The sequence below is a fragment of the Mustela erminea genome, chromosome 3, assembly GCF_009829155.1.
Source record: "Mustela erminea isolate mMusErm1 chromosome 3, mMusErm1.Pri, whole genome shotgun sequence".
Lineage (NCBI taxonomy): Eukaryota > Metazoa > Chordata > Mammalia > Carnivora > Mustelidae > Mustela > Mustela erminea.
Window position 1 is genome coordinate 85,155,781 of NC_045616.1, and position 12,892 is coordinate 85,168,672.

A 12,892-nucleotide genomic window follows, 5' to 3' on the forward strand; every position below is an offset into this window, starting at 1 on the left:
AAATGTTAATTGCTGGGGGCAAAGGAAGCAGGTGGATTCTGAAAAACTGGAACTTCTGGAAAAACCTGTAACAGCTTTCAAATAGATTTTGCTTTCTAGTAGAGTGGCTTCTATAAAAACACTCATCATCTAGGCACCAAATGCCTACAGGGAGGTTTCAGAAGCCTGGGAGAAAAGACAGAAAAGTTTAGGCAATGCAAAGTGGTGCTGGAGCTCAGGCCCTAGTCTGCAGGTAGCCAGCTTTGTGGGGTTGAGCCAGGTACCCCCTCCAGGCTAAACCCAACTGTCTGTAAACCCAAGGCTATGCTCTAGGACATTTTCACTGCATAGGAACTGGGTGGGCACTGTCAGCTCCCCTCTGTAAACCCTACCTGCTCCAATCAAGCACTCGACCTTAACCTCAATAAAAGATCTATTATTAAAACATTTCACCACACTCTTAAAAATATATCGGTACCCACAAAGGGCTACTATTTTTCCTGGAAACAGAATCATTAGAAATCAGTAAGGGGGCATCTGGGTGGCTCAGTTGGGTTAAAGCCTCTGCCTCCGGCTCAGGTCATGATTCCAGGGTCCTGGGATCGAGCCCTGCATTGGGCTCTCTGCTGAGCGGGAGCCTGCTTCCCTTCCTCTCTCTCTGCCTGCCTCTCTGCCTACTTCTGATCTCTGTCTGTCAAATAAATAAATTTTTAAAAACTCTAAAAAAAACAAAGTTGTTAAAACTAAAAAGAAAGAAAGAAAGAAAGAAATCAGTAAGAAAAATATAAGCACTCCAATAGGAAAATTAATAAAGGGGGTCAAGAACAATTCACACACACACATACACAAAAACACACAAACACAGCAATCAATTCTATGGGGAAAAAAATTTCAGCCTTACTGTAATCAGAAAAAGAGTATATTAAAATAAAATTGCAAAGAGCTTTGCCCATGTATCAATTGGCAAGTTCCTAAAAACCCAGCAAGGGTCAGATTCTGAGAATTCTGAAGCCTTATGCACCACCTAACTTAACACAGATAACCTGGCCAGATAAAAACAAATTTTTTTTTTTTAAGATTTTATTTATTTGACAGAGAAAGACACAGTGAGAGATTGAAAACAAGCAGGGGCAGTGGGAGAAGGAGAAGCAGACTTCCTGCCAAGCAGGGAGCCTGATAGGGGGCTCGATCCCAGGACCCTGGGATCATGACCTGAGCCGAAGGTAGACCCCCTAACGACTGAGCCACCCAAGCGTCCCTAAAGACAAAAATTCTTAAGTGGCTATCCCATTTACCTTCTACCACTTCTAAAGCTCTGTCCTACAAAATTATTTAAGTATGGACACAAAGAGGGACACCTGGGTGGCTCAATCGGTTAAACGTCTGCCTTTGGTCCTAGGATGGAGCCCACACTGGGCTCCCCACTGAGCAGGGAGTCTGCCTCTCCCTCTGCCTGCTGCTCCCCCTGCTTATGTGCTCTCTCATTCTCGGTCAAATAAATAAATAAATTCTTTAAAAAAAAAAAAAAAAAGGATGGACACAAAGATATCTGTAAGGATTTAATCACAATATTGTTTTGTAATCCTAAAAAATTAGAAACTGTCTTCTACTTAATAAAAGGAATACATCTAAATGGCAGAATGTAACAATTAAAAAATCAAGCTGTAAAAAAGATGTAAAAATACATAGGAAAATGTTTCTATCATACATTAAGTGAAAAAACAGATTCTAAATCTATATACACAGTAGAGTCAAATTTTATTTATAGTCTCTCTCGCATATATTTAAAAATACACACAGGCACATTGAAATCAATACTGGAAAGAAATACATAAAAATGCTGCCCATGTTCTCTCTGGAGGTATCATGATCATGGGTGGTGTTTCCTTACATGTACTACGTTGTTTTTTTAAAAATTCTTAAACAGGTAAGTCATTACTTTGTATTCAGAAAAATTCTACATTATTTCGGAAAAGAAAGACTTTTGAAAAGCAGGCTTTCCTTCTTTACAATACATGAAAGGCACTGAACAACTCCATCCAAACCCGGCCCCAGGTCCCTTGCTCAGGCTAGAATTCAAAAATCTCTTTCCACATCCCTATCTCTGACCCCTAAGGAATGCTCAGTCCCTAGGCCATACTTTTTTTTTTTTTTTTTAAGATTTTATTTATTTGACAGAGACAGATCACAAGTAGAGAGAGAGAGGAAGGAGCCGGCTCCCTGCCTAGCAGAGAGCCCGATGCGGGACTCGAACCCAGGACCCCGAGATCATGACCTGAGCCGAAGGCAGAGGCTTAACCCACTGAGCCACCCAGGCAGCCCCTTAGGCCCTACTTTAATGCTTCCTCTCACCCTCTTTTACCCAAAATGATCTGTCATCTGCCATTCATGCAAAGGTCGTATTGAAGCCCAAGTACACAACAGACACTGAGTGATTCTCTCGTCCTTGACTATCCCAGCCTTTTACCTTCAAGCAAATAAAGCTATAGAGTGCTGATGGTTTTCCTGAGAGTGTCACCAAAGGAGGCTGTTACCTCCACTGAGCCTCTTGCAACCCTTGAATTCAACATTCATCAGGATTGAGGTTTACCAAGTTGAAGGCAAGAGCCTAGAGCTAGCTTATAGCCCAGGGCTTGCCCGATCCCTCTGCCTGCTGACTCCAGGCCCTCCTCAGCCAGCCAGGGAACCCCTACTGGGAGCAGATGCCACCCTATTGTTCCCAGCCCCATCTGGCCTGGGGCATGCCTGTTTCTGCCCATCCTTCACTCTCCCTCATTCATTCCCATCTCAATCCTTTGTCCTCTCTCTTGCTTCCGTAATAAAAAGGTTCAGGGAAATTAGAACTTCCTCTCATAACTCATTAGTCTAATTAAAATCGTCTAATCTTCTTTTCTCCCAGTTCTCACTTTCAACCAGAATACTGTGAGTCAGAATTTGCTCAGCTGTGATTGATAGAAGCCACCAAAGTCAGGCTGGCTTAATTGGGGAGAGGGGGGGAGGGGGGTGCTGGTGGAATTCATTAGCTTGTGTCACTGGGGAGTCCAGGGTACAGACCTAACTTCAGGCATGGCTAGATTCAGGCACTCAAATATCAGTGCTCTACATGTCCTGCTTTCTCCATTTGGTGAGCAAGATCTCCACTAAAAGCCTCACACTTACACTACCAATTCGGGCAAAAACAGACCACCATTTTCCTCAAGAGCTCTGGCAGCAAAGTGCCAGAAAGGACTCAGCTGGCTCAGATCACGCAATCACTCCTAGGGACACAGGGCAGAGGTCAGCCCCACCCAACTACACAGGAAAAGGTGTTCTCTTCCTAAAAGGGAGTGGGAGATCCTGGGAAAGAAATCAACAACACATTTCCACCTAAACAAATCTCTCCCACTCTAAGAACAAGTCAGTTTCTTGGCACAGGCTTTCAGTGGCAGCAGTAAGCCTGAGTGACACCACAGGGCTGGGGTCGCTTTGCCACCAGGCAGAGTGAATTATTAGCTAACTCTCACAAAAAATGCGCCAATACCATAACATAAATTCAGGTGAGAACAGGGCATGTTTTAGTTAAGTTTACTGAGGTGTGATTTACATATAGAATTCACCCTTTTTAGTAAAGAGCTCTATCAATTTTCATAAAGGCACGGAGTTATGTAACCATAACCACAGTCAAGACAGAGAACATTTCCATCACCCTGAAGAGTTCCTTTGCTCCAGCCCCTTCCCCCATTCCCAGCCCCTAGCAACCTCTGATTTGTTTCACCTCCTTCTAACTGTGCCTTTTCTAGAATATCAGGAATTATTCAGTATATAGCTTTTTGAGTCTGGCTTCTTACACTTTTAACAATGCTTTTGAGATTTATCTATGTTGGTGTACATATCATTAGTTCATTCCTTTTATTGTTGAGCATAACACACAAACACACGGAGACTTTTAAAAATTCACCTATAAAAAAGCATGATCTGGGGCGCCTGGGTGGCTCAGTGGGTTAAAGCCTCTGCCTTCGGCTCAGGTCATGATCCCAGGGTCCTGGGATCGAGCCCCGCATCGGGCTGTCCGCTCCGCGGAGAGCCTGCTTCCTCCTCTCTCTCTCTCTGCGTACTTCTGATCTCTATCTGTCAAATAAATAAAATCTTTAAAAAAAAAAAAAAAGCATGATCTAAAATACTGATAAGATGTATCATTTTATGTATCACTTCAACAGATGTTTGGGTTTCCTCTGTGTGCCTAGGAACAGGGGTTACATCAGTAAGCGAGATAAAGTCTTCATTCCCATGGTGCTTCCATTGTAAAGCAAAAAGACAAAATAAATGTATATCAGGCAGTGAGAAATGACATGAGGCAAAACAGAACAGTACAAAAGATGGAGGGGGTGGCACTGTTGTAAAAAGTGGCCAGGGAAAGCCTCTGAGTGCTTCAGAGGGAACAAGAACCAGAAGCCTTGAGGTGACTTACATGAAGAACATTCCAGGCAGAAGGAATGGGCAGAGCAGAGGCTGGGGGCTAATCCAGCTTGGAGTGTTTGAGGAGCAAATGACCAGAGGCTGCAGTAAGCACAGCAAGGGTGGGAGATAAAATAGGAGGGAAGGCAGAGCCTCACAAACCTAGGTAAGGTCTTCGGGTTTCATCCAAGTGAGGCAGGAAATGACTGAATCTAGAAGCCTCACACCATTTGCCTTCACATGGATGTTCAGGTGGCCAGGATCTTGGGAGCTGGTTGCCCAGTCTCCAAGGAATAGCAGCAACAAACCTAGTCTCCACGCCCACCACCACTTGGCACTTCACAGAGGAGACCTCCTGGGGCCTGCAACACCACCTCGCTATCACCCTCGGACTCCCAGTAGGACCGGACACATAATTTCCCAGCGCCACGTAAGGTCTCCAGATAAAATACAATGGAATCTGAATTTCAGATGCACAATGAATAGTTTTTAATATAAGTGTGTCCCAAATATTATAAGGGATATATTTATACAAAAAAATGAAAAGGAGGGGCTCTTTGTTCAATAATTGAGAAGTTCAAGACAGTGGCAGCAGAGCACTGAAGCACAAAATCCTTCTAAGCGCAGGGACGTGCGTGGCTATGCCAGGCGGAGCTGCACAGTGGAGCTGCTCCCTCTCTCCTCTCCCCAGGCAGTTCTCTGGTCTCTACGGGAGACAATTCAGAGCTCAGCCTTCTTAAACATATGACCTACCGCCTCCTCTTTCCGCTGCCTTACAGAGCAAACCATCCAAATGGAATCTCAAACTCTCAGTCCCACACATTCTCCCACATGTGTATCCTCCTTGCCTCTTCCCCACCTGCTTCAATGGAGCCACATCCTTCCCTGAGACAGAGTACCCTCCCCATCTGAGTCCTGGATCCCACCCCCTCCTGCCCCCACAGATGCCTACACTACTCATTACCTGCTTCTTCTCTGCAACTTCTGGTCTACCAGAAGTCTACTTCTCATCAACAATTCAACACACCCAAGTCTTCCTCCTCCCCACTCTTTAAAAAAGAAAAAAGAAAAAGAAAAAACAACCTTTCTTGGATTTTCCCATAGCTCTATAGCTATCACTACCCTTCCATCCACATCCCCTCTACTGTCCCACATCCCAGTGTCCAGTCAACTTCCTGCTAGCAGGTTGTGGCACTCTATGACACACCCCTCACTACAATCTCTCAATTACCATGGTATCCATTTCTCAGGGCTTACCTTTCCCTCCTTAAAGACATCTTTACTTGGCTTTTGTAACACCAAATTCTCCTGAATTCTATTAGAGGCAGCAACTTCCCAGTTTCCTCTGTGGGCCTCTCTCTTTGTACACTGGGATTCTGAGGCTTGTCCTAGACTCCATTTTCACATGTTACACATTCACCCACAGTGAAATCCAAAGGTTGTATGTAAAGAAGCCCACAACTCTCTAGTATAGACTTCTATCCCGAGTTATAGATGTTAAGGTCTACAGGACGCCTCTACTCTATGTCCTTGAACTTGACATGTCCAACATCAGATTTTTTAAAAAGGGAAAAAAAAAAAAAAAGTGGACTCATTCTCCTCCACCCTCTCCCCTGGCACCACCTCCCGTTTTCTGTATCTGAATGGCAGGTCCACCAAACCATTTCCAAGCCATAAATACAGGTGTTATCCTTGATTCTTCCTACTCCTTTACCTTTATACCACCAGATCTTACTAATCTTGCTTTCTAAATATGTTTATAAATTTCTAAATATCTAAATATCCCTCCCATTTCAGTTACCACTATGTCTGCCACACCGTGCCTCTCTCTAATCTTGCCACCTCCTATCTCCACCCAGCAGCCCTAGCTGTGTCCGTTCTCCAGCCTCATCCCCTAGTGCTCCCCTTCATACAGTATGCTCAAAGTTCTCATAATAGCTTTCACTTCTCAGCTAGACCATGCCATTTCTTGCCTCCTTCTGGGCTTTTTACACCTGCTGTTTCCTCTGCCTGGAAGGCTCCTTCTACCCTATTTACTGCCTCACTCCCCAACAAGGCTAACTCCTGCTCAACAGCCAGGGGAGCAGTAAGGATAATTGTCAAGACATATTAAAAATAAGTAAATAAATAAAAGACATATCCCAAGTCAGTTAACCACAGTTCCACCTCTTTTCAGGTGTGTGACTTTAACCTTTCCAAGCTTCAATTTCCCTTTCAGAAAAATAAGAATAATAATCAAGGACACATCATTGATTGAGTACCCAGCTATCTCCCTTCTTCCTAACAGAAACCCAGTTTTGTTCAGAGCCCACATGCTCATTCTGGGGAATCCATCATGATTGGTTTAAGTAAGTTATAGAAACCTACCTCCCTTTTCCCAGTGATTAATCCTGGCCAGTACAACTTAAGAAGAAGTTAGCTCAGGACTTTTAGAAACACAGTTCTACCCTTAGAACCAGGCAAGAGAGGTCCCTTCCCTGAGCCCCGTGCTTTAGAGGGTCTAACCTATCACAAACACATGGGTACCTCTGTCCCTGAGGCTCCCATAGAACGACTTACAACCCTCAGCATCTGCTGTGATAACCAACACCATTCAGATGCCACAGCAACACTTCCTATCTCTTGCCCTATATCCTCAAAAAAAGGCAGCTGCATCCGAATGAGAAGGTTGTGCACTGTGCTCTGGCCACCCCCAGAGACCAACACTGCTATGACTGTGAGAAGGACCTGAGCAGCCGGAGCCCTCGCAAAAGAAAGAAGACAAATGAGCCTGTTGGGTCCTTCCTCTTGGCACAAAGGGAGCACATTCTTGCAAAACACAAGTATAGGAACTCACAAATCAGAGCTATATTAACACCAGCTGCACACAGTGGTTGAGGAACACTTTGCAAAACTAACATCCTACTGCATCTATGCGTGTCATACATGCAGATACTCCTCCTCCCACATCCATATGAAATAGAGCATGCACGAAGCATAATACTAATTCTTTATTTTGCAAAAGAAATGGACAGTGAGCACTCTAACTGTAGTTTTTAAATTCTTCAAAAAACTCAGATGTAACTTTCAAAAACCTAAAATGGCTTCTTAGCTTTAAAATACTTTTGATTAAAATTTTAACACTAACTCTAAATTTTATTTTGCTTTTTACTTTTCATTGATAGATAGGAGCATTTTAGAAGAAAAATAGCTTGCTAAAAAAGATCATTTGAATATTATCTTGTTTGAATGTAATGGCATAATTTTGCATACAAGTTAAATGCTCTTACGCTTGCTTTTAAAACCAGCAATTGACGATATAAAGATAAACAGTAAAATTAATGGTGATAATTTAATATTGTAATTTCTTTTCTTAGAACATTAAGTAGCAAATAAATTGCATAGTCAAAAGAAAGATGACAAAGAAAGTAAAAAGCTTTACATTTTAGTACCTTAAATGGCACTTTCTTCCCCCGTTTTAAACAAGGAATCCCACATTTATTGGCCCTGGGCCCCATAAATTAGGTAGCCAACCCTGATGATGGAACAGAAAGAGATAAGCATCTGAGTTCTTGATGTCACTGGTGAGCCACTGCCAACCTGCAAACTGGACCACCAACCCCATATTCCTTGTTTTGTCCACAATAAACGCGATTGTGATTAAAGCCACTGTTACAAAAGGTTTCTCTTACTTGTAACCAAAGCACTCCTAACCACTCAACTGCTACCTACCCCAGGGTTGTTCTACGGATGAAAAGAGGTAAGTCCAGTGACCAGCGAACAGTTCATTTTCAAGCACTGAGTACAAGCAAGCACTACTCTAGTGCTGGAGCTCTTGCCACCCTGCTGGGCACATAGTGGGTTTCCATATACCTCACGACCACCACACAGCACTTTTCAGAGTAAAACAGGGAACAAAGAAAAGTGATGCCGGGATTAAAGTACAGTACCAGGCCAACTAATAAGAGTACACACTCGACAAATGTTACATCTTCTTATTCATGGATAAACTTAAACTTATCAGTTCTCCAGGAAGGCATTCCCACTTCCCCAAGTCTGCAGGACGGACCCACAGCACCCTCTGTGTCCTCTAACACAGCAATTCCCACACACTGTAGCTCCAGAGCCTTTGACGAGGTCATCCACCACACCGGACTGTAGTTTCAACAAGGTAGGGACTTGGTCTGTCCCATCCTCTGCTGTATCCACAGGGTCTCACAAATAGCAGGGGCTCAATTAATACTTGCTAACTGAAATTATTCAGTCTCCTGTGTACATACTTGCCTAACCCTGGTGACAGCACCGTGAATTAAATGCTATTTTAGTTGCATTTGCATTCTGGGGAAGCAAGACCTATATTTTATTCACTGATGTGTCCTCTGAAGTGCTAACTGCAGTACCCAATAGATAACAGTACTCAAGTGCTATGTGCTGCTCTTCCAGAATCCTCTCCTATGCCCAGATCATGCCTGTGAACAGTAGACAGGGAGGCAGAACGTACTGCTCCCATCACACATCATCTACCACATTATCTAGTTCTAGAAGGTGAGAATGAAGAATCAAGATGGGAGATCTTGCCATTCTAGGCACATAGGTCATATTTCTCTCCTGTCAACTAACTCTTAAATTGGGTCTCTCTTGCCACAGCAAGACATATCATGCAGGTGGGGAGGAGAGCCCAACATAGTAGCTCTCCCTATCCACTGGGAACCCGAGCTTACAACCATGAGCACCTCCCTCTTCCCCTTCCTGAATCAGCTTGCTGGGGCTGTTGACTCAGTAAACCACTCTCCAGAACATCCTTCAGAAACAGCATGCTAGAGGCAAGCAGTGGACCAGAGTTGTGCGCTCACAATCCCCTCCCAAGGATTAAGAGACAGCCCCAACTCCAAGGGCTCCAAGGAGTCAGAAAGGAAGGACAATAAAAGGAAAACAGAGGCTGCATGCTCTTCCCTTTTCACATGCAATCACCCCATACTGCCTTTGGGGAACAGATAGAAGAGCAGCAGGCAGTTCGGCTGGCCCACCCTGGCTAATTACTGCCATCAGATTCAACTGGCAGAGTCCCCTTCAGGGTATAGGGGAAGGAAAACTGCCCTGGACATTCTTCAGCAAAAAGGACCAGATGTGGTTTAGGGCACCTAGGCACACCAGGCATCTAGCTGTCCACAGCCATGCTAGGGACCCCGTTCTAGGGGACCCTGTTGCAGTCAGTCAAATACACCAGAGCCCACTTTACATCACCACACTAATGCAATCACTCCTACAGTGGGGGAGGGCTAAAAATCATTCAGACACCTGAGCTACCCCACAAAACGCCATATTTTTGTTTTCCCACATTGTGTACCCACGATTTCAGAAACATTCCTTACCTTTCTCTACTCAGAAAGCCTCTTTTTCCACCTGGTAAGGGATCCTTCATCTTGCCCCTCTCATTAATGTAGAAGTCACTGGAACAGCGATTAAACCTAAAATGAAATTCTGAGTTAATTATCTATCTTTAGACTTAGACTTAGCCTCTGTGATGAAAAGTGGATTTTTATTCTGGAACTTTGTGGATTTTTCTCCCCAGCCCTTGATATCTTACTTTCCTACTTTCTCTTAAAGAAAAAAAATTAACTTCACGAGGAAAAACAATAAGTGAACCATTTCTGGTTGTGGGAGGGGATAGAGGGAAACAAGCAAATACAGTAAGGTCCCCCTGGCCCCCATCTGTTCCAAATCTTCTCCTCACAGGATGTAATGTCTGAAAAGCAAGAAAAATATTCCTTCCTCTTCCAACATTCAGCAGGATCTTGCATGCAAAGAGAAGAATGTCTGGTTACTCTGTGGGTTTTCATCTGCTTTTTAACTCACGTGTTGCCGAATTACACTGGCCCCTCAATCGCATTTCCCCTACTTCCCAAAGAAAAGCAGTGGGATGGCTGGGAGGCAGCAGGGTTCACCACAAGCAAGGAACATCCTGGTTCTGGCAAAGCTCCCTCCCCTTCCACCAACCCTTTTGGCACAAAGGATTAGTTCTAAGTCTGGCCAATGACTTCTGCAGATTTCTTAGCTGAAGACTTGCCAGAGGGATGCCTGGGCCCCCAGAGGAAGTGGGGCCGGCCCCAAGAGTAAAAGGAGTGGGCTCAGAATCCTGAACTTCTTGTTCTGCGCGCTCACCCCCTGCTTCCAGGCACTTTGCGCGCGGATGTCCACATGCAGCCAACTCCTGGACATCTGAACAGGAAGGATGTTCCCCAGTAGCTCGCAACAGCCGTCACTGATGCCTTTCCAGGACCGGGAGGGTGATATTTATAGGAACGGCAGCCAGCCAAACCAGGCCAGCTCCAACTTTATTTCAACCAACCCTCCTTGTGTCTTCTCCAGTTCTCTTTCCAGTTAAATGGGGAGGCATTCCTCCCTTTATTGCTTGATTTTTTACTCAGGGAAGGAGACTCTCATTAAAATGACTGAGAAACCCTGACTGAAAAGCTGGAAAAGGACCTGCGTGGTCTGCCCCCACCCACCTCGGCTCTCAGTCTTCCTCCCCTGTGCCCTGCAGCCATCTTCACCAGGCACTCTCCTTGGCACATGCTCCGTTTTTATACCCAGGCAACATAGAACCCCTTGCAGTCCTCCAGATGAGCAAAACTCCCTCTTAACCTGGGCTAAACTGGGCCCAGATTATCCTTCTGGCCACTCTCTAATCCCTTATCGCATCCTACAAGAAAGACCCTGCAAGGTCTAAACCCCCTCCCCCGCCACACACACACCCCTTCTCTGTCCTTCTTTCCTTCCACTTTCCCTCTGCAGACCTCTTCCTCCTCACCTTGGCTCATACACACCAAACTACCCCTCAGTGCCTTCCCATTTGCTATTTCCTCTACCCGGGACACCTTCTCCTGGGGTGTTTGAAAGCCTGGCTCCTTGATACCATCTACATTTCTGCCGGGAAATTGCCTTCCTCAAGAGGCTTTGCTAACACTGTCTAATAAAAAGCAGCCCCCGTCTCTCTCCAGCTGCTCTCTCCCACACATTCTTTAACTCAAAGCACCTTTCACAACCACCAAACACTCTCCTTGACCAAACTTTTGTGAGTCTCCTCTGAGCCCTTGTCAACTTGGCCTTCACCTTGGCCAGTCCTCAACCCAGAGTCCTGCTAAGTGAGCCCCTACCCTTGATATCTGACCAAATTCCTCCACGCCCACCTCTGATATTGGCCTGCCTTATGCAAGAATCCTGATAATTAAAGAAGAATTTCCCCACCCTTAATGTTTCCTCCAACCACGGACCCACTTCCACACATCACAGATGTCCAGCTGTCTTTGCTATATTCGGCGTCGAGCTCACTCTCTTTTCCCTACAGAAAGAGTCCTGATCAAGCCTTCCTTGCCATTTTAACCCGTGCCACAGTAATTTTTCTTCAACACGACCTCACATGTAATCTTTTCATTCATCTGTGTCTCCCCACCGGATTGATAGGGTCGACACACATTCTGCTCTCCACTAGCCTCCTGGAGCAGTATCTGCCATCCAGCAGACACTCAACAACTCTCTGCTGAATGAACAAATCTTCCACTTGTCTCTCACTGTCTGTTCACCTGCCACCTCCTCTGGGAAGTCATTCCTGAATCTTCGAAGGCTTGACACTGCACCTCACCAGCAGTGATCCTACTAATCACAAGGGATAAGTCTTTGGTTTAATATGTATATTAACACGTATGTGCATAGGTATGTTTAATTACTACTTCTACAATATACTGATATGCAATATGAAGCAGAGAAGTCTATCTTGACCATCTGCCCTCCTTCCCTTCCACACCACCCCACTTCCAGTGTGTTTTCTCCATCTGTACAGGCCAACACATGTCTGTCTGTGTGTCTCCTCCTCCCAGCACACAGACACTGCCTACCCCCTAGCAGGGGCTTAATTAAAAACGGGAGAGGATGGGACACCTGGTTGGCTCAGTTGTTAAGCGTCTGTCTTCAGCTCAGGTCGTGATCCCAGGGTCCTGGAATCAAGCCCCGCATGGGGCTCCCTGCTCGGCAGAAAGCCTGCTTCTCTCTCTCCCACTTCCCCTGCTTGTGTTCCCTCTCTCGTTGTGTCTCTCTCTGTCAATTGAATAAAAAAATAATAAATAAATAAAAAGGGGAGAGGAGTGCTTGATTTCTGGGCGGTGAGTTCGAGCTCCACATGGGGCGTAGAGCTAACTAAATAAATAAAAAGAGGGAGGAAGAGGAGCAGTGTGGGGCTGAAGGCCAGGTTTCTTCTACCCAAAACCGAGCCCAGCTTGGCCTCCATCTTCCTGGCTTTCTCTATCCACAGGGGGAGAGCTGGCACACCGTGGGCTACCCTGCAAGAGGGGGGTTAGTCTACCACACTTACGAGGCCCACGCAGGTTAGAGCAGTGGCCTTAAGCCCACTGCTCAAAGTGTGGCTCCTAGAGGGCATGAGGGTTCATTAGGGGCCTGCAAAACTAGGGGCCCCAAGGCCCCGAGCTTTGAGAATTCCAGCCTG

General features: G+C 45.3%; 1 long non-coding RNA gene across 2 annotated transcripts in view; it reads right to left on the bottom strand.

Moving 5' to 3' along the window:
- LOC116586413 overlaps positions 1 to 10,643 on the bottom strand; it is a 77,642-nt gene extending 66,999 nt beyond the window's left edge. Inside the window, exons 1-3 of one of the 2 annotated variants that reach the window (XR_004284027.1) lie at positions 10,249 to 10,643; positions 9,765 to 9,860; positions 8,125 to 8,285 (exon numbers count right to left, since the gene is read on the bottom strand). This is a non-coding gene — a long non-coding RNA (uncharacterized LOC116586413). The remainder of the gene's footprint in view (positions 1 to 8,124; positions 8,286 to 9,764; positions 9,861 to 10,248) is intronic. The other variant, XR_004284026.1, reaches the window with a different exon arrangement.
- Between the last annotated feature and the right edge of the window lie 2,249 nt (positions 10,644 to 12,892).